At 46.6% G+C, this 23,682-nt stretch overlaps 1 protein-coding gene across 1 annotated transcript in view; it reads right to left on the bottom strand.

Moving 5' to 3' along the window:
* Positions 1 to 23,682, bottom strand: part of SQSTM1 (sequestosome 1) — a 71,103-nt gene that overhangs the window by 12,378 nt on the left and 35,043 nt on the right. The gene's annotated exons all lie outside the window — the stretch shown is intronic.

Here is a 23,682-nt window from a genome sequence, read left to right as displayed (position 1 = left end):
GTGTCTTAGAAGAAGGTAGTCGGGAAGTTATGTCACCCTATGAACCCTCCCAGGTATGGTTCTGTGAGTAGAAGGTCAAACCTGCTGAGTCAAATTCATGCTTTTTCATGGTGGGGTTTGTGGAAGCAGGTAAAACTTAAAGGAATAATGGGAAACCTGGAGACCACAGGAAGGTCAGTTGGATTTGGCTAGTCAGATACAAGGGTGCCATGCTTGTGGAAGCACAACTGGGACCAGTTCACAGGGGTGGCTTGTCCTTCCCAGAGAGCTCCAGAGTAGGCAAGGCTTTGAACCACTGTCCAGAACCCTATAGAGAGGACAGTCTGTTCTCAGGCTTCTCCCAGCATCCCTACTTTGAGCCTAGGAAAGGACCCTCTCTGCCTACTGCCCTACAGACAGAGTCAAGGGACAAAGAGGGAGCAGTGCTGGGTGGAGGCTGTAGTGGCCCACAGGCGCCCCTGTGTGACTCAGCAGCTTGAGAGTCACTCAGCCCTGGGCAAGGCAAGAGCTGGTTTCCTGACCCCCTGCCAGAGCGTCATCGTCCCCAGCTGAGAGTGTGAGGGGTTCACCACCAAAGCCCTGTGGTTCTAGGGAACCTCAGATTTCAGGAAGGACTCTGTGTTTACATAGAGGCAGCTGAGACAGAGATTGCCCCTAGGAAAACATCTGCTTTCTAGCCTCATGATGTTTGAGACAGTGGTAGGTTTGCAGGGACGAATGGAAAGCTCAGGGAGAAGGTGGGTGGGAGGAAATGGTGCCCTGGCAAGCAGGCAGACCACCCGCAGCTGGGGAGCCCGAGTTCTGGCCTTCCCAGCATGCCTCACTCCTGAGCCTTGCCCTCCCCCGCCCCTCCTCCAAGCCTTGCTAGAGGTAAACAAGGCGGCAGCCGGGGAACTCCCTGGCAGGGCCCTCTCTGCCTGCGCTTGTGGTCAGGTGGTCTGGCCGGCAGTGAGTCAGCATCCCATGATCAGCCGTCATAACAAGGGGATCCCCAGCCCCCTTGCTGCCACCCACTTCAATGACATCTTATCAGGCAGGCAGTCAAGGTGGGGAGCTGTTGCATGGGTCTTTTCAGGCCCCGGGGGCCAAAAGAGCAAGTAGATACCAGGGTGGCAGACAGCTGGCAACCAGAATCTGTCCCCATGATCCAAGGAGGAGGCTCTACTGGGGCCCCTGCTGCAGCAGACTGGAGGGAAAACAAGGAACAGGTTGCTTGGGGGGCTGTGAGTTTGTTCCTTATATGGGGGTGAGGGTATGCCGTGTATCCAGGGGCCTGACTGGAGGGGTGGCTTGGGTGGTTTGCCCACCCCTTATGTGGTGTTGAATGCAGGAGAGCTGGCTCTTCAGAAGTGGCAGTTGGTTTTTCTGTCTTTTTGTACCTTTTGTGTCTATAATTTTTCCCAATTACTGTATGCACATAGCTGTTTTAGTCCCTTAAGAATTTCTTTGTGGGCCTCTCTGGTGGTTCAGTGGTAAAGAATCTGCCTGCCAAGCAGAAGACTCAGGTTTGATCCCTGGGTTGGAAAGATCTCCTGGAGAAGGAAATGGCAAACTGCTCGAGTATTCTTACCTGGGAAATCCCATGGACAGAGGAGCCTGGTGGAGTCCATGCAGTGGCAGAGTCAGACATGACTTAGCAACTAAACAATGATAGTCTCTTTGTATTTTGTTGCTTGAGAAGTGTGTCCAGGCACAAACATTGCACTGCTGCAGCAAAAGTTCTCAGGTCCCACCCAACCTGTCCCAATCCCATCCCTTGACAATAGTTTTCTTGTTTCCTTTATTTTCTTTGCCAAGTGGAGCCAAGCTTAGACGTGTGTGGTGGGGCAGCCAGAAACAAACCCAATGCAAGAGTCGGACTGAGCTGCTCTGGGCCACCATTTATATGGAAGATTACAGGAAATCAAGCTTTTCCCCACCCCAACATTAGGCCCAAGGTTTGAGTTTGTTTCTCCACGTGAAAACAGTGTGATGAGTAGGCTGCCTCCAGGCCACAGGGCCCTGGGTCCTGTCTGCTATTCTCTTCCTCTCCCTAACAGGGAAGGGACACACCCTCTCCCAACCAAATACTCAACCTGGTGACTTTTTCCTGGCTCCTCCCCTTTCCTGGGCCGCTTTCCCCACTGCCTCCCCACTGTAACCTCTCACCCTAAATGTCACCTCAGTCGGGCCTTCCCTGACCACACCCTCGGAAAAATCCCCAGGCATTGGGTATCACCCCTTTTTAGCCCTAAAAGCACACAGCTCAGCCCACAGGGAATCATGGGGGCAGGAGGGAAGCTTCTTAAAGAACAGGAGCTAAAAAAGTCAGTGGCCCTGGGGAAAAGGAGATGAAGGTACGGAGGAGACCTGATTGGAGAGTTAGGTGATGCCAAGCTGTGGGCCTCGGGGGGCCCCGGGGCCCTCCTGCCTGGCTGTTGCCTCCCTTCTGGCTGGGCTGCTCGCACTAGACGGGAGCTGGGGGCCGTCAGGCCCTGTGGGGGTCGTGGGGGCGGCGCGCGCGGAGTGGGGCGTTGCGCAGAGGGCAGTGGAGACAGCGCTCACCTACGCGGAACCCGGGAAGGGAGGCCTAGGGGCGGCGCCAGGGGCCTTTCCCGCTGAGACCCAGGCCCAGCGCGCCTGCCGGGGAGGAACAGGCGGCCCGAAAGGGGTGCGGCCGGAGCTCGGGCTGCGGAGTCACTAGAGGGGAACAGCGGGCCCCTGGGGGGAGGCTGGAGCCGACCCCAAGCGCCGTCCGCCGGCCAAACCCTTCTCCAGTCCGTGTCCTTGGACTGCCGGTGCCGGGCGGTGTCACTGCCGTACTGAAAAGCCGGCAGGAGCTTCGGTTTTTCCGCAGTGACAGGGAGCGAACACCTCGCTCTAGGCGGCAGACCAGTGGTGTAGTCGGTCGCAGGTGCCCTAAACCGCTGGACAAAGCGACGTGGACCCTGCCCCTGGCCGGAGGGTGGGCGGGGCGCTCGGAGGAGGGTCGCGATTGGGATCCGAGAGCCCGGCCCCTCGCGGGCCTTTTCAGCCCGCACTGGAGACCTACCCCCGGGCGCCCCTCCAAAGGAAAGGTCCAGCTTGACTGCGGAAGGCTGGGAGAATCAAGGCAGGAGCCATGAGGTGTGGGGGCGCGGAACTTGAGGAAATGGTGGGGCGACCCTTGACGGGATCTGCTGTCGCAGGCGGAGACCCACGGTGGTGCCTGGGCCTTCCGGGCTGGGGGACGGCCGCTCAAGGCAGAGGGGTGCCGGGGGTCCCAGCTGGACTGCGGGCAGCAGCCTCCCAGGAGCGCCTCTCCGGCCGAGCCGCGAGAGGGGCGGGAGCCGGGAGAGGCGCTTTCCTGACGGGTTCGGAGGTTAGGATCACGTGGAACGGACGGCCGCTGCTTATCAGGGTCCGGTCAGTGTCCCTCCTCTCCCCGGCTCCTTTCGAAAACCTTCTGGAAAAGTTATGTGGCGTTCTCTTGTGCTCTGAAGTCCCGCCCTCCTGCCAGGCTCCCCACCAGCCGCTGCCTCTTGGTAACAGCTAGCTCCCCCAAGGCCTTGGGCGCCCTCTGCTCCTGGCGCAGGGCACCCCTTTTGCTCAGCCTGGGTCCCAGCGCCTGAGCTTTGGGGGAGCTCGGGTAGTATTTGCGGGGTCGAATGTTGGACGTAGCGCGTGCCTTTTATCGTGTAACCCTAACTCTCGAGCTGGGATGGCGCTGCTCCTCCTCCGAGCTTCGGTAAAACGGTGTCTCGGACGCCCCCTTCCGGTGAGGGCCGCCTCGCGCAGCAACCGCCAGACCAGCCCTTGAAAAGGTGCCGCGAGCCGAGGTGGGCAGCCGCAGTGCCGGGGGGTCTCGGTGTTCCAGCCGCTCTGTCGCGGGGGGAAAGGGTGTGCCTGGGCTTCACGCAAGCGACTGGACAAGAGAAGGGCGTGCGGTGGCCTTGGCAGGCCCTGATGCTGGGTGCTCAGTATCCTGCTCTGCCTGGCGCCCGGGAGCTATTGTGTGGCAGGCCCTGAGCTAAGGAGAGAGAAGAGGACAGGAGAGGCACGAAGCCTGAGCGCCCTGGAGGTCACGCCAAAGTTGGCAGGATGGCAGCCACTGCGCCCTGGCTAAAATTGTGTCAGGTGGGGAGAAATCACAGCGCATGGGTCACAGCTTCAGAGAAGGGCGCCACCCTCTCCACCACCACCACCTCCCCGCCCCACGCAGTTCTGGGGAAGGAGCTGAGGTTTCCTTAGAAGAGAATTCTGAAGAGAAAAAGGGGCTAAAGCCCCTCTCCACCCCCGGATTTTGCACTCCCCAGTCCCTGTGTTAACACCTGGGCTCGTGGACTCTTTAATCAATAGAAATTGGTAAAAGGCCAGCCAAGAAGGCCGTCGGAACTGGTTTCTTATGTCAGGTAACTAGAATAGCAGGAAAAAGAAAAAAAGAGTCCAAAATGGTGGAACCAGGCAGAGGGAAAAGGGAAAGAAAAAAAAAGGCCCATGAAAGGGGCAGTCCAGGACCTGAATGAGAACCTCTGGTCTTGGGCGTAAGCAATCAGGCAAATACGGGTACCACCCCGTATTTGCATAGCGTGTAACGAATCAGGTTCCAGGGGAAGGAGACAGAAACTATAAAAAAGCAAAACGAGCGCAATAGGGGCAGTTTATGGGTGACTTCAGGTTTTCTTTTTGGTTCAGTGTTGAAGAATCTACCTGCCAAGCAGGAGCCACAGGTTTAATCCCTGGGTCAGGAAGATCCGCTAGAGAAGGAAATGGCAACCCACTCCCGTATTCTTGCCTTAAATCCCATGGACAGGGGAACCTGGTAGGCTACAGTCCTTGGGGTCACAAAGAGTTGGGCACGACTCAATGACTAAATGACACTGGGTTGGCCTGCACTTGCTCCATGGGAGTCTGCTGCCTGCTCCCACCTTGAGCTGTAACTAGTTTGTCCTTACAAATACTGCCAGCTTAATAAAATGCTGTTTCAGCTACACTTGGTCCACCATTCCGAATCTCTGATAGAAGGAGACAAGAGCCAAAGGAGAGTACACCCACCCGACACTTAACATGGGATGAGGGTAGGAGAGGGTTGGTGGCTCCACCCTGGAAGGGTGGCTTAGCTGTCTGCCTACTCTGCTGCTCTCATGTGCAGGGATCATGTGATACCCAACTTCTGCTCCAGGCACCTCAGAAGCAACAGCTGGGTTTTGGCTTTTTTGTCTCCTGTTGCTCATAATTTGCCCCAATTGTGCATGCATGCAGTTACTTCCAGTCCCTTATCATTTCTTTGTAGTCTGTTGCTGAAGGAGATGTTGTAAAGGGTCCCAGGTCTCAGCCTATTTCACCCTCACCTGTTCAATTTCTGTCCCTTTTCTGGATGGAAATTTTCCTTTGAAGATTCATTTCTCCCCTATCATTGTGGATAGGGTGGAATATACATATTACCCAAGCTTAGCCAGATAGCGTCTGTAGCCCCCTGGGTCAGAGGTGGGCATGGAAATGCACACTGGTGTTCCCTGAAAGCAGGAGCCTGCCTGAAAGCTTCTGGGTCCCTGCAGGCCTAATGCTGGCTCAGGAAATGGCTTATACCAGTTGACGCTGGTCTTTTTTCTTCTTTTTGTCTGTGCTGGGACGTCCTTGCTTTGCGCGAGCTTTCTCTAGTGCAGTGCTCAGGTGTCTCGTTGCAGTGGCGTCTCTTGTCTCAGAGCACAGGCTCTCGGCAGGCAAACCAGTTGTTGCAGTGGTTGCAGCACACAGGTGCAGCAGTTGTGGCTCACAGGCTCTAGAGCACGGGCTCAGTAGTTGTGTGTGGGCTCAGTCACGCCTTGGCATTTAGCATCTTCCTGGGGAGCAAACCCGTGTCCCCTGCATCAGCAGGCAGATTCTTGCCCACGGTACCACCAGGTAAGTCCTGACTTTGGTCTCGGTCAGTGTATCCAAAAGTACAGAACCACCAACTCCCACTCCGTGCCTGTCGCAGGGCTCCCAGTGGCCGTGATGGTCCCCGCAGCGCAGACCAGAGGCGTGGAGGGTCGGCTGTGGCCGTGAGGGCGTGGCCACGTCCTGCTGACTGTGCTCCCGGAAAATAAAAGTAACAACACCCTCATAGTGCTCCTCTTACGCCAAGAAGCATTCTGAAGTGTTGTTGTTTTTTTTGCCAGTTCTTTGCTTTCATGCTTTACTGAAAGTAAAATGAATCAAAGACTGGTTTTGGTAAGCAGATTATGTCTCTAAAAGAATTACTTTCCGTTCAGAGTAGAATGTTGTCCCATCCACTGTGATACAAATCCTGTTTGGACCAGTGCATTCAATATAAAACTCAGGCAAGGAAACAGAACTTTATTCTCTCCATGACTATAAATCTCATATGAAAACATGATTTACTGATACTGCTACTAAACTTTTTCAGTCCTTTACTTGCCCCTTCTCTCCCACCACCCCCTTAAATATAAAATTTGCAACATTTCCTTCAAGTCTAACGGCCTTCAGTACAATCTGCTTTATTTGACATCAGAATCATTTTGGGTCACTTTTGAATGGTTTTCTGCTTTTTGGAAGAGTCATGTAATGGTTTAATTCTTAAATCCACCTTTTCTTTAATGTCCTAACATGTCAAACTCCTCTTCTCTTCTGGCCATTTCTTAGTAGTCAGCAAGTGTTCAAAAATTTAATGTCCAAATAGACCAATACCTTTAGACCCTTCTTCTGGCATACACACTTGCATGACATCATCCCTTGCAACATAATCTGCAATTGGTCATCAGCCTTTCACAAAATGACAGCTGAATATTTTATATAGATTAACTCACCTGCTCCCTTGAGGTCAGACCTTGTGATTAGCTCTGGTCAAGAATCTGAGACAGAAGAGCCATGTACCTTACAGGCCAGAGCATTTCTTTATTTGCCAAAGCCAGAGTTTCTAAAACGCATTCCCTTTTCCAGAAAGCCTGCAGTGTTCAGGTGGTTATTCTTGGAGCCTCAGCAGGAACTACCACAAGCAGGTCAGACCATCAGGCTTTGAAAAATGTACCATTATTAAATCATAGAGTCTTGCAGTTATTGAGCAACATAGTGCACAGAAGGCATAAAGTAACTTGCCCAAGGTAAGACAGTTTGAGCCACGGTAGTAGAGCCAAGATTATGAACCCAGGCAGGCTGTCTCTCTAGGTTACGTTCTTGACCTCAATGATTAAAAATCTTCTAAAGAATGTCGTGAACCCATTTTACTTTTCATTGCCAGGACAGTCCCTCTCCTAGCTGCATATGTCAGGGCAGAAAACCTTTTTCTCTACCGTCTTAGATTCAGTACTTGGGGCCTGAATTAAACCAACAAGAGACAGATTAGCAAGAAAATGTTTTTATTCATGTACTAGACAGAATTTGAGGCTTATATACCAATTTAGTGGGGGAGCAAAGGAGAGACAGGGAGAAAGGTACTTACATGGAAAACACGTGACTTTTAAGAAAGATAAATGGATCTGATCTCAGAGGGAGAGCAGTGAACAGTCCTAAAGAGAGATCTTAAGTTTCCTGTCCAGGAATTAAACTTAAGTAGCCTGGATATTCATTGGAAGGACTAATGCTGAAGCTGAAGCTCCAATACTTTGGCCACCTGATGTAAAGAGCTGACTCATTGGAAAAGACCCTGATGCTGGGAAAGATTGAGGACAGGAGGAGAAGGGGACGACAGAGGATGAGATGGTTGGATGGCATCACTGACTCAATGGACATGGGTTGGGGTAAACTCCGGGAGTTGGTGATGGACAGGGAGGCCTGGCGTGCTGCAGTCCATGGGATCACAAAGAGTCAGACACGACTGAGCAACTGAACAACGACAACAAAGCCTGGATGAAAACTAGGAATCTTAGTCACTGGACCACCAGGGGACAGAGGCTAGAAGGAAAGTTCCCTGGCTCTTCCCTCTCATCTGAAAGCAAGGTTTCAAGGAGGCAAAAACTGTAAAAACAGATACAAAGTTTATTAGAGACACAGCACAATGTAGGAGACAGCACACAGAGAGACATTTTAGTTACGAGAAGCAGGGCAGAAATACGCACCCAGAGAGACAGGATGTGGGTGTCCTCTCTAAGGGCCACAGTGTCAGCAGCTGGGCCGAGATAATGTATCCGGTGAAGGGGGTGGATGTCCTAAATGAGGAGTGCAGCAAAAAGGTGCTTCACTTAAACATAGGACAGTCCTTCCAGGCCTCTGTTTACCTTTGACCTTTATCATTTCTTTCTTCACACCTGACTGCCCTAAGACCTTCCCCCAAATATGTGCGCACTTTTTTCTAAGATGGATCCCACCACAGAGGCCGATGGGTGCATGCCTGTCCACACTTACTATGGAGTGAGGCCCCCTCCCTCTTTGACCCTCAAGAAGCCTTCCTGTGCGTGTGCAGACAGGGAAGTCTTCCTTGACCTCATGGCACCCCACTCCAGTACTCTTGCTTGGAAAATCCCATGGACGGCAGACCCTGGTGGGTTGCAGTCCATGGGGTCGCTAAGAGTCGGACACGACTGAGCGACTTCACTTTCACTTTTCACTTTCATACATTGGAGAAGGAAATGGCAACCCACTCCAGTATTCTTGCCTGGAGAATCCCAGGGACGGGGGAGCCTGATGGGCTGTGTCTATGGGGTCGCACAGAGTCGGACCCGACTGAAGTGACTTTACCTTTTTACTTTAGCAGAGCTCAGCTTTTGCCACTAGCTTTGTCCTTGGAGTGTCTGGGTGAGAACAAAGTGTCAGTTTTACTCCACTTGACAAACACCACCTGTCTGGCCCAGGGGCCCATCTGTCTTGGATCCTTAGGAGACTATTTGGAAGTTTTGTGACAATCTGTCTTTGGGTTATCAGGTGAAAAGAGTCAACCTGTTACTGAAGAGCAAGTTTGTGAGCCTGATGCAGTGAGGCCACACAAGCCAAAACATCGGAGTTTGCAGCCAGGAAAGGTTTATTGCAGCGTCACGTGAGGATAAGGGGGCTCATGCCCCTCAAACCTGGGACTCCCCAAAGGGTTGCAGCAAAGCATTTTTAAAGGCAAGATGAGGGAGGGGCATGGTTGGTTGTTGCAAACTTCTTGGTCCACATAAGCCAGATCACAGTGTTCCTGTAAAGCTCCAACAAGGCAAATGTTACTCTGTTTGCGACTTTTTATATGAATGGAAAAGTGTTATATCCTTAAAGGTCAGAGCCTTGATAATGGGCTAGCCTGTATACAGGCTGTATTCAGGCTATCTGCAATATTTTAAACTCAAATAGAATACAAAGGTATTATTAATAGAATACCTTTGTATTCTATTTGAGTTATTAATAAAAAGATATTCTAAAAATATTCTAAAGGTAAAAGAAACAGATCTAATATGAAGTCAGATATGTTCTTCCCTATTACAAATCTTTCTCTCATTGATCCTAGGGAGGGGATTTAGGACACTGGAATTCTTTTGGGAGGCTCTGCTTTTAGACAAGGAGAAGGCAATGGCAACCCACTCCAGTACTCTTGCCTGGAAAATCCCATGGATGGAGGAGCCTGGTAGGCTGCAGTCCATGGGGTCGCACAGAGTCGGACATGACTGAAGCGACTTAGCAGCAGCAGCTTTTAGACAAGTGAGGGAATTCCAGGGCAGGGGCCGGGGGGAAGCTTATTCTCCAATGTCTTCAGTTCAAAATTCTTGTGTGTCTCAGTGTCTCCCTGTACCAGTGCCTGGCTGGCCTTCCCACTTCCTCTCTTAGTCTCTTCAGTCCCTTCTCCATGTGCACCAAAGTGGTCATTTCAGAATGCAAATAAGACTGTCATTCCCACCACAGGCCCCATTCCGTTTCCCGCTTTGGACAGATCCCACAGTTTCAAGGGTACAAACACAAATCCCTGACAAACTGTGCTATATCCCAGTGTTGTGCCCTGCCCCCATCCGTTCCAGACTGCTGGGGACCAGCCCCAGCTGATCCAGGGTATTCGAAGGAGAGACGGCCTAGGCGACTATTTATATGCTAATTAGAGATATAAAGAATAATAGAATGAGGATAGCTCAGTAGGAAAATTCAGTGGAGAAAAGAAGCTGAGTAGCTTGGTTTACGCGGGAGACCAATAAAACTTCAAGACAAGAAGTTTGCACCACTTACGTAGGCCGCAGGCGCCCTCTCGAATAGCAGAAGGTGCCTCACCCTAGACACCTTCTCGAGTGGGTCTTAGAAGCCCAGGCATAATTAGTAAGCGTGGTGGGTTCCGCGCTCCAGATGGAGACTCAGCTGGAAGTTAAAGGGAAGAATGACATGGGGAAACCAAGCGCTGGTGAGCAAGGCCCGTAGCTTTATTTTCAACAGGGGCTTTTATACCCTGAGTTACACATAGAGGATAATAGGGGATGCAAAGTCAGCAGTTTTTGATCCTTATCAAAAACCAGGGTTTCTTTCCTGCAAATTTATCGTATACAAATGGTTTAGGTGATTTACATCATCTTCTGGCCAGAAGGCCTACTAACATTTTATGACTCTTGACAAGGACTTATCAACAAAGACTTATTTTCTCTAAGAGTAATTATTTTAAGGTTTGGCACCATCTTCCAAAGATAAAATTGCATTCCGATAGGGTGGATGTGTAATGGGTTTACAACAAAGGAAATAATTTATTACCTTAAGGGTCTAAAGTTACTAACACCAAGGCCACTACTTATTTTTTTCTATATACCAACTATTAATTAATACACATTCAAGGATACAATTCAGGGGATGTGAAAACTTGGCAACAAGCATTGACTCATCAATGAAATCCTTTACTAGTTTATTCTGACAGTTTTTAACTCTCTGAGAGGCTCTAAGCTATTTGAATATCTTAAGCTTCCCGTGCCTCTCGAGGCTGGGAGACTGTAAACAATGGTATGCATAGCTGTAGGAGTCCGGGTAAACTTGTCAGGCGAGTTAGAGAGCCATCTGAGGGGTTTGGATTTAAACACTCCTAATTGCCCAGGAACTTTACGAATTGGAGCTGTAAGTTAACTCTTTGACAGAGAGAGCGAGATGGTGGTGGGGGACAGCCCCCAGTAAAATCAGAGGTGAGAGCACAAAGCAATAAAGTAGGCAGACTCTGGTTTTTTGGGGGAAAATGCTTGAGAATATCCGGGCGGACTCCTGAGGCTCGATCCCGCCTTTGCGTATGCCGAGCCTCCTTCCTCATGACCTTTGTCACGAGTGGAATGCCTCACCGGCTCCCGGCACCAGACCTCTCTCACTGAGCTCCACCAGACTGGCATTGATTGCTTACACTGATCAATCCTTTCCCAAGAACTCCTCCTCTCCCCTGGGTCATACGGTTAATCTCACTTTCCCAGTGAGGCGCTCTATCCTTCTGTGATCATTCCCCACATGATCAGCTCTCTGAGCCCCACAGGCCTTCCCCTCCCAGCACTGTGGCTGGGCAGGACTAGGTTGAAGCCAGTGCACAGCGCGTCTGTGTCGCCAGAAACTCGAGCAAGATCTGGCACGGGGTGGACGCTTAGAACATTTGCTATGAATGAATAAGGAAACGAGGTTGAGACAGGCTGGGACCTGAAACCAGGGACCCTTTGCTTCAGTGCTTGCCCCTGGACAGAGCAACAAAATACAAAGGAAACTATAAGAGACTAAAAGCAACCCAGCATGCATGGATAATTGGGCAAATCATGAACAAGATATAAAAAGACCAAAAACCCAACTGCCTCTTCTGAGGAGGCAGGAGCAAAAGCAGGGCACTGTGCATGCACCCTGCACATGGCACCATCAGGACGCTGGGCAGACCACCTGAGCCGCCCTTCAGGCCTGAGCCCTCACCCGCCCTACCCCCACCCCATAGAAGGATCCCGCTTATCCCTCTCTATCAGGGACCCAGCAGGGGAACCTCTTCCTTGTGTTTTCACCCTCCTGCTGCAACAGGAGTCCCAGCCTCGCCAACCTTTCTTGTCTGGCCTCTTACCAATTTCTATTAATTAAGGAGCCCAGGAACCTTTATCAGTAACATACTCTGCAAAGAGACACAGTCCCCTTCCTGGGAGAGGATCTGGGCCCCTCCAGGACCACCGAATGCAGCATCCTTTTGTGTGACAAGCAGCCTCCTGAACCTCTAGTTTCAGCATCACCACACTTGGTAAGTCTGCCTTCCCAGCCCCTGAGGGCCTCAGTACCCTCATTCAAGCAAACCTTTCTTCTGCCCTTTATCCCTTTACTCTCACTGCTTTCCCCTCCCCTTTGCCCCTTTTCTCCCCTGACATCTACTCCTCTCTCCATCCTCTCTGTCTTCTCCTGCTTCTGCCCTACCCTTCTGAGGGAGTGGGCATCACACAGCCACAGTGTCGCTCCTCTCGGTTTGTAAGACCTGCTCCCTCTGGCCAGCAATGGCTCACCTTGATGGAAGACTGAGACGGGAGAGGCTTGCCTCACACCTTGCAGATCTTGGTCTAGCAGGCTGTCGTTGACCGGAGATTTATGAGAGCAACAGAGGTTCAAACCTCATATCCTGTAGTGGCCAGAAGTCTGATCATCCTAATATTCTCACCTTTATTTTCCTGATGCCAAGAAGTCTGGTTGGGATGGAACAGGCTAAATCAGCAGATTTCTCCTTTGCGACCCCATGGGCTGCAGCACGCCAGGCTTCCCTGTCCATCACCAACTCCTGGAGCTTACTCAAACTCATGTCCATCGAGTTGGTGATAGCATCCAACTATTTCATCCTCTGTCGTCCCCTTCTCCTCCTGCCTTCAATCTTTCCCAGCATCAGGGTCTTTTCCAATGAGTCAGTTCTTCACATTAGGTGGCTAAAGTACTGGAGTTTCACTTTCAGCATCAGTCCTTCCAGTAAATATTCAGGACTGATTTCCTTTAGGATTGACTGACTGGATCTCCTTGCGTCCAAGGGACTCTCAAGAGTCTTCTCCAATTAAGTTCGAAAGCATTCACAAAAGCATCAGTTCTTCCACACTCAGCTTTCTCTATAAGTCCAACTCTCACATCCATACATGCCTACTAGAAAAAGCATAGCTTTGACTAGACAGACCTTTGTTGGTAAAGTAATGTCTCTGTTTTTTAATATGCTATCTAGGTTGGTCATAACTTTCCTTCCAAGGAGCAAGTGTCTTTAATTTCATGGCTTCAGTCACCATCTGCAGTGATTCTGGAGCCCAAAAATAAAGTCTGTCACTGTTTCCATTGTTTCACCATCTATTTGCCATGAAGTGATGGGACCAAATGCCAGTTCAGTTCAGTTCAGTTGCTCAATCATGTCCGACTGTTTGCAACCCCATGAACCGCAGAACGCCAGGCCTCCCCGTCCATCACCAACTCCTGGAGTTTACCCAAACTCATGTCCATTGAGTTGGTGAAGCCATCCAATCATCTCATCCTATGTCGTTCCCTTCTCCTCCTGCCCTCAATCCCTCCCAGCATCAGGGTCTTTTCAAATGAGTCAGCTCTTCACATCAGGTGGCCAAAGTATTGGAGTTTCAGCTTCAACATCAGTCCTGCCAATGAACACCCAGGGCTGATCTCCTTTAGGATGGACTGGTTGGATCTCCTTGCAATCCAAGAGACTCTCAAGAGTCTTCTCCAACACCACAATTCAAAAGCATCAATCCTTCAGTGCTCAGCTTTCTTTACAGTCCAACACTCACATCCATACATGACTACTGGAAAAACAATAGCCTTGACTAGATGGACCTTTGTTGGCAAAGTAATTTCTCTGCTTTTTAATATGCTGTCTAGGTTGTTCATAACTTTCCTTCCAAGGAGTAAGTGTCTTTTAATTTCATGGCTGCAGTCACCATCTGCAGTGATTTTGGAGCCCCCAAAAATAAAGTCAGCCACTGTTTTCAGTGTTTCCCCATCTATTTGCCATGAAGTGATGGGAATGATGCCATGATCTTAGTTTTCTGAATGTTGAACATTAAGCCAACTTTTTCACTCTCCTCTTTCACTTTCATCAAGAGGCTCTTTAGTTCTTCTTCATTTTCTGCCATAAGGGTGGTATCTGCATATCTGAGGTTATTGATATTTCTCCTGGCAATCTTGATTCCAACTTGTGCTCCATCTCATGATGTACTCTGCATATAAGTTAAATAAGCAGGGTGACAATATACAGCCTTGACATACTCCTTTTCCTATTTGGAACCAGTGTGTTGTTCCATGTCCAGTTCTAACTGTTGCTTCCTGACCTGCAAACAGATTTCTCAAGAGGCAGGCCAGGTGGCCTGATATTCCCATCTGTTTCAGAATTTTCCACAGTTTATTGTGATCCACACAGTCAAAGGCTTTGACATAGTCAATAAAGCAGAAATAGATGTTTTTCTGAAACTCTCTTGCTTTTTCGATGATCCAGCGGATATTGGCAATTTGATCTCTGGTTCCTCTGCCTTTTCTAAAACCAGCTTGAACATCTGAAGTTCACCGTTCACATATTGCTGAAGCCTGGCTTGGAGAATTTTGAGCATTACTTCACTAGCGTGTGAGATGTGTGCAATTGTGTGGTAGTTTGAGCATTCTTTGGCATTGCCTTTCTTTGGGATTGGAATGAAAACTGACCTTTTCAGTCTCATGGCCACTGCTGAGTTTTCCAAATTTGCTGGCATATTGAGTGCAGCACTTTCACAGCATCATCTTTTAGGATTTGAAATAGCTCAACTGGAATTCCATCCCCTTCACTAGCTTTGTTTGTAGTGATGCTTCCTAAGGCCTGCTTTACTTCACATTCCAGGATGTCTGGCTCTAGGTGAGTGACCACACCATCATGATTATCTGGGTCATGAAGATCTTTTTTGTACAGTTCTGTGTATTCTTGCCACCTCTTCTTAATATCTTCTGCTTCTGTTAGGTCCATACCATTTCTGTCCTTTATTGAGCTCATCTTTGCATGAAATATTCCCTTGGTATCTCTAATGTTCTTGAAGAGATATCTAGTCTTTCCCATTCTGTTGTTTTCCTCTATTTTTCTGCATTGATCACTGAGGAAGGCTTTCTTATCTCTCTTTGCTATTCTTTGGAACTCTGCATTCAAATGGGTATATCCTTCCTTTTCTCATTTGCATTTCACATCTTTTCTTTTCTCGGCTTTTTGTAAGGCCTCGTTGGACAGCATTTTTGCATTTCTTTTTCTTGGGGATGGTCTTGATCTCTGCCTCCTATACAGTGTCACGAACCTCCGTCCATAGTTCTTCAGGCACTGTTTATCAGATCTAATTCCTTGAATCTATTTGTCACTTCCAGTGTATAATCATAAGGGATTTTATCTCTATATACTGATATATGTGCAGGTGAAGGTCCCATCTGGGTGTTGGAGTCCCACAGATGACTTACAATTGGCTGGTTTCAGGCCTGATGACCCTGGTGGGCAGTGGACAGGCTGTTAGCTCCTTCACTGGCCCATTCTGGAAGCACCAAGTCTGGTGCCTGAATAGACATCCACAGGAGGTGGGTTAGAACAGCAATCTCTTTCTCTTTTTCAGTCTTTTCAGCCCCGCCTCCCTTTACCTTTCCCTTGGCTCTCTTACCTACACTCCCATCGTTTTCATCTTGGAGACTCCTTGTTGGCTCACCTTTTTCATGAGCCCCCATATACCGGGGTCCAGCCCTGGTTGGATCCAGGGATTCCCTCAGGATGACGGCATTGGCGATAAGGAAAGTACAAGGGGAGAGAAAGAGGCTTGATCTTCCTTGGTTTACACAGAAAGCCAATAAAGTTCCTGACACAGAACTTGCTCTGTTCACGGAGGCCACAGGTGCCCTCTCGGTTGGGTGAGGATGCAGGATGCCCTCTCCCTGGTGAAGACACAGGGCGCCTTCCCGATCGGGTCTTAGAAGCCCAGGCAAAAAAGTGAACAGAGAGCCTTTGTGCTTCAAGTAGTCATCCTGAAAGAAGAACAGACAGATAAAAGGAGAGAAAAGGAAAAAAAGAATGACATGGGGAGACCAAGCTCTGATAAAGCCGGGTCTGCAGCTTTATTTTCAAAAGGAGCTTTTATACCCTGAGTTACACATTTCCAGAAGTGAAAGATACAGAGTCATGCAGAGTCAGCTCAACATTACATCAGTTTCACCTTTATCAAAACCAGGACATTTTCTGCATAGCTTTTCATAAACAAGGGTCTTATGTTGTGTACATCATCTTCTGACCCTGTGGCCTGTTAACATTTTGTAGCTCTTTCTTGATAAAGGTTGGTCACCCACAAAACCTGCTTTCCCTTTATCTTTCCAGTCTGCAGTCCCCCTCAGGAAACAGAGCTATATTCTTATGGAGCAAAGGTGCAGTGAGTTACAACAAAGAAAGAACTTACTGACTCAAGGGTTTTATGTTGCTAATGCCAAGGCTACTGCTTGTTTTTCTTGCATACCAACTATACTTGCTAATGCACTCCCAGGCGCACATTGGGTAAAGGACAAGGAAACTCGGTAGCAAACAATGGCTCAACAATGCAGTATTATTCTAATAAAGCTTTTTTTATCGCTCGAAGGTTATGTTTGGGGTGTTGTGAACAATCATGTGCGTTAGTTGCAAGAGTGTAGATAAACCTGCCAAGCAAGCTAAAATAGTAACAGAGGGGTTAAAGTAAAAATGCTCCTTTCAAGCCCAGGAAACTTATTAACTAGAGCCCTAAGTTGATTTTCTTCAGAGAAAGGTGGTCGGGGATAGCCCCCTGTAAATGTCAGAAGAGTTGGTGAAAGGCATAATATAATAAACAGTAGACAGACAGATTTTAGTTTCGGGGTAGATGCTCGAGCAGGTCCAGGGAATCCCTCGAGTCCTGTTCCGCCTTTGCCTGTCAGGTCCTCTCCGCATGACCTTTGTCATGGGTGGGATCTCCTGTGGTGGCTCCCGGCACCCATACTTTTCTGTTTTGTGTTCCAGCTGGCAGAAGGGCTAGTTGAGAAAGGAGCTGGACTGGACAAAGTCCTCCAGAGGCCACCTTGCAATAATACCATGTCTTTGTTTCTTGTTTGTGCCTTTAAGTTTCTGTCATTGATACATGTTGACTCTCAGTCAGTGAATGTATCAGGATCTTTGTTTTATGTGCTTTTGTCTGTCCCATCACTCCTGCAAGTCTCCACCTCATTGTGCGTATGGGTTGAGCACTTTAAGCCTTAAAATACAAACACAGCCCATATTGCCTGAGACTCCAGCCTTAGGTTACTTCAGTTCAGTTCAGTTCAGTCGCTCAGTCGTGTCCGACTCTCTGCAATCCCATGAATCGCAGCATGCCAGGCCTCCCTGTCCATCACCAACTCCCGGAATTCACTCAGACTCACATCCATCGAGTCAGTGATGCCATCCAGCCATCTCATCCTCTGTTGTCCCCTTCTCCTCCTGCCCTCAATCCCTCCCAGCATCAGAGTCTTTTCCAATGAGTCAACTCTTTGCATGAGGTGGCCAAAGTACTGGAGTTTCAGCTTTAGCATCATTCCTTCCAAAGAAATCCCAGGGCTGATCTCCTTCAGAATGGACTGGTTGGATCTCCTTGCAGTCCAAGGGACTCTCAAGAGTCTTCTCCAACACCACAGTTCAAAAGCATCAATTCTTCGGCATTCAGCTTTCTTCAAGGTCCAACTCTCACATCCATACATGACTACTGGAAAAACCATAGCCTTGACTAGACGGACCTTTGCTGGCAAAGTAATGTCTCTGCTTTTCAATATGCTATCTAGGTTGGTCATAACTTTCCTTCCAAGGAGTAAGCGTCTTTTAATTTCATGGCTGCAGTCACCATCTGCAGTGATTTTGGAGCCCAAAAAAAATAAAGTCTGTCACTGTTTCCACTGTTTCCCCATCTATTTCCCATGAAGTGATGGGACCAGATGCCATGATCTTCGTTTTCTGAATGTTGAGCCTTAAGCCAACTTTTTCACTCTCCACTTTCACTTGGACTTTAAAGAACAGGGAGTAGGGGGAAGGAGCTTGCATCTCTCTCTCCAGTCTTTAAAATGTAACTGTTCTGCCTGGGCTTTCAGGAACTATCTGATCCAAAATCTGTAGCCCCCAGACTGAGGAGGAAAAGAAAGAAGCCTTTTAAAACTCAAGCCAGAAAACTATATGGTCTTCAGTGCTGTGTCTCATTATGTAAAAATTAACTTGTAAACGTAAACACTGACTTGTAAATTTTTAAGTTAGAAATTAACTTGTAACTTTTACAAGTTAACTTTTTACAAGTTAACCTGTAAAAAATTAATTTATATTTATTTAACATGTTAGAAAATTAACATGTAAATGAGTATTTAATTAGCTTAAAGTAAATTAAGCATTTATATAAATTCTAAGCAATACAAAAGAAATTCACCAGAAATCATGTGACCTGGGAAACAGTCAATATTGAGTTAATATCTAGAATAAAGTTAGCTTAAGCTTGTAGGTTTAATTAATACACACCTGTCTTTCGAGTCATCAACATTAAGTAAAATACTTTTATTGTTCCTAGAGTTACTGAAAGTAAGTGCACATTGTTTCTGTTATAAAAGCTGTCAATGAGGAGAATAACGTGATATAATTAAACTTTTAAGTAAATGTAACAGTGATAACAGCTTTTTGGTAAACTCTATAGGAATAATTGGGGCTTCCCAGGTGGTGCTAAAGGTAAAGAACCCACCTGCCAATGTAGGAGATGCAAGAGATACAAGTTCGATCCAAGGGTCAGGAATATCCCCTGGAGAAGGAAATGTCAACCCACTCCAGTATTCTTGCCTGGAGAATGGACAGAGGAGCCCGGCGAGCTACAGTCCATGGGGTCACAGAGAGTCAGACACGACTGAGCACAAACACACACGTAGGAATAATAAGTTTTGAAAATGTCCATCTAAAATAGTTTCTCTAAATCTTGGTAACTTGACACTGAATTAAGTTAAATGATAGGAACTCATTGAATATTCACGGCATTTCAAATAAGATAAAATATTGGAACATTAATTGCTAAACAGGTCTAAATTTACCTATTTTTCTCTTACAAGAGGGAAAGTACAGATGTTGTGTTTATTAGACACATATCTTGTACCATGTTGAGGAAAGAAATAATGCTTTGGGAAGATGCATGTTTCTAGAGGTTATGAGATATTCTGATCAGAAAATGCTGATATGAAAGTTTATAATTACTTGCTTCTTAGTTTTTGCTAGAAATTAATGCTCTAAGATTAAGAATTATCAGGAAAACATTTCAGTAAGCAAGGAAAATAGGAAACATGTTTTTAGTAAATGAAGGTATAAGGATGGAAGTGCATTTTATTAAAAGGTAAGAAGTGGTTTTGTCCTAGAGCTGGTTGTTTCTAAATGAAAAAGAAAATTAGGGACAGAATAATATAGGATACAGAAAGTTGGAGAAGTTTCTAGAAAAGGAACATTGGGAAAAGAGTTTTGCACGTGGTCAGGATTTTCTTAAGATTGGATTCAATTTTAACTAAGTAAATGGATTAAGAGTAGATGGCATAGGACTGGATTTTGTTTCTTTCTCTAAGAGAACAAAGTTTTCTTGGAATCCTGCTTTTACTAACAGATTGTGCAGACTTCTTTGCTTTTAAATTTTAAGCTGTTACTTATTTGCCCTTTGAAATCTTTTATTGTCACTTTGGTTAAATGAATAAGTATTGTTTCACAGGGACCTGTGAGCCTATTTGACCAAGTGTGTTAAAACTTTTTAGTATTTTTTTTACACCTTTCAAATATCAAATGCTAATTAAAGTTATTTTGACCTCCAGCTGAAGCATCCCAATGAGAGATCCTAAACTAACTGGGTTTATTTGGTATATTAAATTACACGGGAAGCATTGTCAAATGAGTACTAAACATTCTTAGGTTGCATAATATGGATAAATGTTATTGATATAGATACTCTAGAAATTATATGAAATTCTTAAAAATCTGGTATGTCCTGATAAAAATATCAGTCACAATTTCTAGTTACTATAACCAAGTTTGTTTGTCAATTACATTGTTATTAGATGTTCAACTGTGCTTTTTAAATGTTTTGTCATTCATAGACAGTTAAGCTGATGCTTTGTAAAAATGCTTCATCTTCAAGAAGATTCACAGAAACAGCATTTTGACAAGTACAGGTTTCTTATAACTTTCATATCATACCACTAAATTGGGTAAACTTGATGACCTTATAAAACTGCTAAATAAGTGAACTGAAGGATACGGTTATAATATTTCAGTTTTGTCTGAGACATTACTGGCTTTTATTCAGTGTTTTCCAGATATAAGGAAACTCTTCCCATCAAGCTAATTATAATTTACAGCAATTTGGTAAGTTACACCCCTAAGTAGAACTGAAACATTCCCTCTACCTGATCCCTCCAGAAACTGGAAACTAAGGTTCCCAGCAGCTTTATCAGGTAAATAAGGAATGCCACTTCCTAACAGGTTAAGAATCTCAAGGTATTTTGAGGAGACTTCAAAAAGGGAGGGATTCACCCAAATCTGTACAGCAAAATCTGTGATAAGCCCTTGTCATCACTTTCCATAAGAAGGTACAGAAAAACCAAACAAACTTTTTGGCCAACCCAATAAAATAACCTATATAACCGTACATAAGTAACCAGGTCAATTTCTTGAAATCAGACTTAGTTTGCAATCAAATAAATTATAATTTGGCTATATTTAATAAAAACGAGGGTAATTTTAGAGAGAAAAAGATTGTTTCAGTGTACATCAAATTCTGATTCTGTTTTGAGGTCTGTACTTACTAAGACTACTTCCCAGATAGTTCTTTGTTGTAAAGTTTAATTGTGTTATTAATAAAATACTCTAAGCTCGTTTCTGAAGCCTGTCACTGTCATCTGTCTTTAGGTGAGAATCAAATGCCCATTGCCGGGAGCCACCATGGGAGATCCCACCCATGACAAGGCCATGTGGAAGAGCCATGACAAGCAAGGCGGATCATGGCTCATACCCTCATACCCTCAGGATGACGGCTTAGGCGAAAGGACAGCAAAGCAAAGAGAGAGGCTTGATCTTCCTTGATTAACACAGAAAGCCAATAAAGCTCCTGTGTTCCAAGGAGTCATCCTGAGAGAAGAACAGAGAGAGAAAAGGAGAGAAAAGGAAAAAAAGAACGACACGGGGAGACCAAGCTTTGGTGAGCGAGGCCCATAACTTTATTTTCAGAAGGAACTTTTATACCTTGACTTGTACATAGAGGGAAATGAAAAATGCAAAGTCATACAGAGTCAGCCCAAACATTACACCTGTTTTGTCTTTATCAAAACCAGGATTTTTTTCTGCATATCTTTCCCATAAACAATGTTGTGTACATTATCTTCTGGCCTTGGAGGCCTGTGGACATTTTATGACCCTTTTTTGATAAAGGCTGCTCAACCAGAAAACTTATTTTCCCTTGGAGTGTTTTTTCTTTATATTTATAATCTATGTCAGCCTCAGAAAGTGCTAAACAGAGTTATATTCTCACAGAGCAAAGGTGCAGTAAGTCACAACAAAGAAAGAACCAATCAGCTCAAAGGTCTGATGTGGTTAATTCCAAGGCTGCTACTTGTTTTTTTTTTACATTCCAACTATGTTAACCAATGCACTCCCAGGTGCACAATGGATAAGAGATATGGGCACTTGGCAGCAAGCATTGGCCCAATAATGAAGCCCTTTACCAGTACTATCTATTCTAATAATTTTTCATCCCTCAAAGGGCTCTATGCTCATTAGGACTTTTAGAATGTTTTGGCTTCCCGTGCCTTTCAAGGTTGGGGAGTTGTGAACAATCATGTGTGTTAATTGCAAGAGTATGGATAAACCTGTCAGGCAAGCTAGAATGCCAACAGAGGGGTTAAAATAGAAATATTCCTTTCATGCCCAGGAGACTTATTAACTGAAGCCCTAAGTTGACTTTTTCCAGAGAAAGGTGGTCGGGGATAGCCCCCTGTTAATGTCAGAAGAGTTGGTGAAAGGCACAAAATAGTAAAACAGACAGATTCTGGTTTGGGGGTAGATCCTCTAGCAGATTCAGGGTGTCCCTCGAGCCATGATCCGCCTTGCTTGTCATGGCTCTTCCACATGACCTTGTCATGGGTGGGATCTCCCATGGTGGCTCCCGGCACCCCATGACCTGTGACCAGGCTCTGTCAATAACTGGGAGCTGCTGTGTTAACTGTACAGTGGCCCTAGTACTTAGGAGAGCTGGAGAAATGTTACCTGCTAGAGATTCTTTCATAAAACATAAACACTTAGTTCTGACTCTTTCAATAATCTACTGTAGGAGCCATCAGAGGGATGGATCTTCTGTGAGCCATGGGGACAGCAAAGCGGGCAGAACTGCAAAGTGGGCAACTCGACTAAAGAGCCTGAGCAAGTTAGGCCCCTGGCATCTGTGCCCCCGGACTCCCTAGCTGTCCCTAGTATTCTCCACAGGAACAAGGAAAAGCTGAGAAATGGAGCTGTGAGAAAGCAAGCATAAACAGGGGAACAATGTTCCAATCTCTGAAGCCCAACAATAGAAACTTGCTAAGAGTTTACATGATGCCACCCACTATGGGAGGGATGCACTACAGGAGTTGACTGAAAGAGTTTTTCAGGGAAGGGACTCAAAAAACACAGTAAAACAAGTAACCCTTGCCTACGATTGGCCTAACCCGCAGGCCCATTCAATTCCCCCTTCATTATTCAGGCCAGGTCAACATACCTGGGGGAAGACTGGCAGTTAGGTATCACCCAAATGCCCCCACAGTCAGGATATAATATTTTCTTATGTTCATTGATACTTTCACAGTATGGGTTGATGCTTCCCCTACCCAGTCTGAAAAGGCTACTGAACTCTGTAAATCCCTTTTAAAAGAAATAATTCCTGGGAATTCCCTGGTTGTCCAGCAGTTAGAACTCTCTATTTCCACTGCATGGGGCTTGGGTTCAATCCCTGTTCAGGGAACTAAGATCCCTTAAGTTGTATGGCATGGCAAAAATAAAAGACATAATTCCTCAGTGTGGACTTCCAAAGTCTCCCTGAGTGATTGTTATCCCTCTTTTATACCCAAAATCACACAGGGGCTCACAGCAGCCCTAGGGATAAACTACAAGTTACACTTATTGGCACCCCCAAGCTATGGGAGATGGTGAAGGACAGGAAAGCCTGGAGTGCTGCAGTCCTTGGGATCACGAAGAGTCAAGCACGACTGAGCAGCCAAACAACAATCTTCAGGGAAGGTAGAGAAAATGAACCATACTTTAAAGAAAACCTTAGGGAAAAAAAAACTGCCAAGAGACTCACATTGCACTCCTTAGGGTTCATGTACCCTCAGGAGTAATTTGAAATGACCCATGGGAAGGCTTTTCTTACTATTGACATTCTGCTAGATGAAGAAGTGAACAGACCCTGAAATATTATGAATCTAGGACAAGTTCAGAAGGCAATCCAGGACTGTGACAACAAGGCACTGCCACCTTCACCAGAAATACAGTGGAAGGGGTAGTCCTTCACAAGGAAACCCTGGGGACCAAGTTCTTCTTAAAATCTGGAAAGAGGGGTCCCCTGAAGACCAATTATTACCAAAGTAGAAAGGCCCCTATAACATAATTTTACCCACCCCCACTGCTGTCAAATTGTAAGGGATATCTAACTGGGTACATTTGTCCAGACTAAAGCTTTTACCTCCAAAAGTCTCACAGGTCACAACAGAAGAACAATACACCTGTGAGCCAGTGGAAAACCTGAGATACCTATTCAGAAGACAGGCACCATTGACAGATAAGTAAAATGATGTGGTGAATTGGACTCCTACGTG

This window comes from Bos mutus, chromosome 7 (assembly GCF_027580195.1).
Source record: "Bos mutus isolate GX-2022 chromosome 7, NWIPB_WYAK_1.1, whole genome shotgun sequence".
NCBI classification, from domain to species: Eukaryota; Metazoa; Chordata; class Mammalia; order Artiodactyla; family Bovidae; genus Bos; species Bos mutus.
Note: the sequence above shows the minus strand (reverse complement) of the source record. Positions and strands in the feature narration are given on the sequence as shown.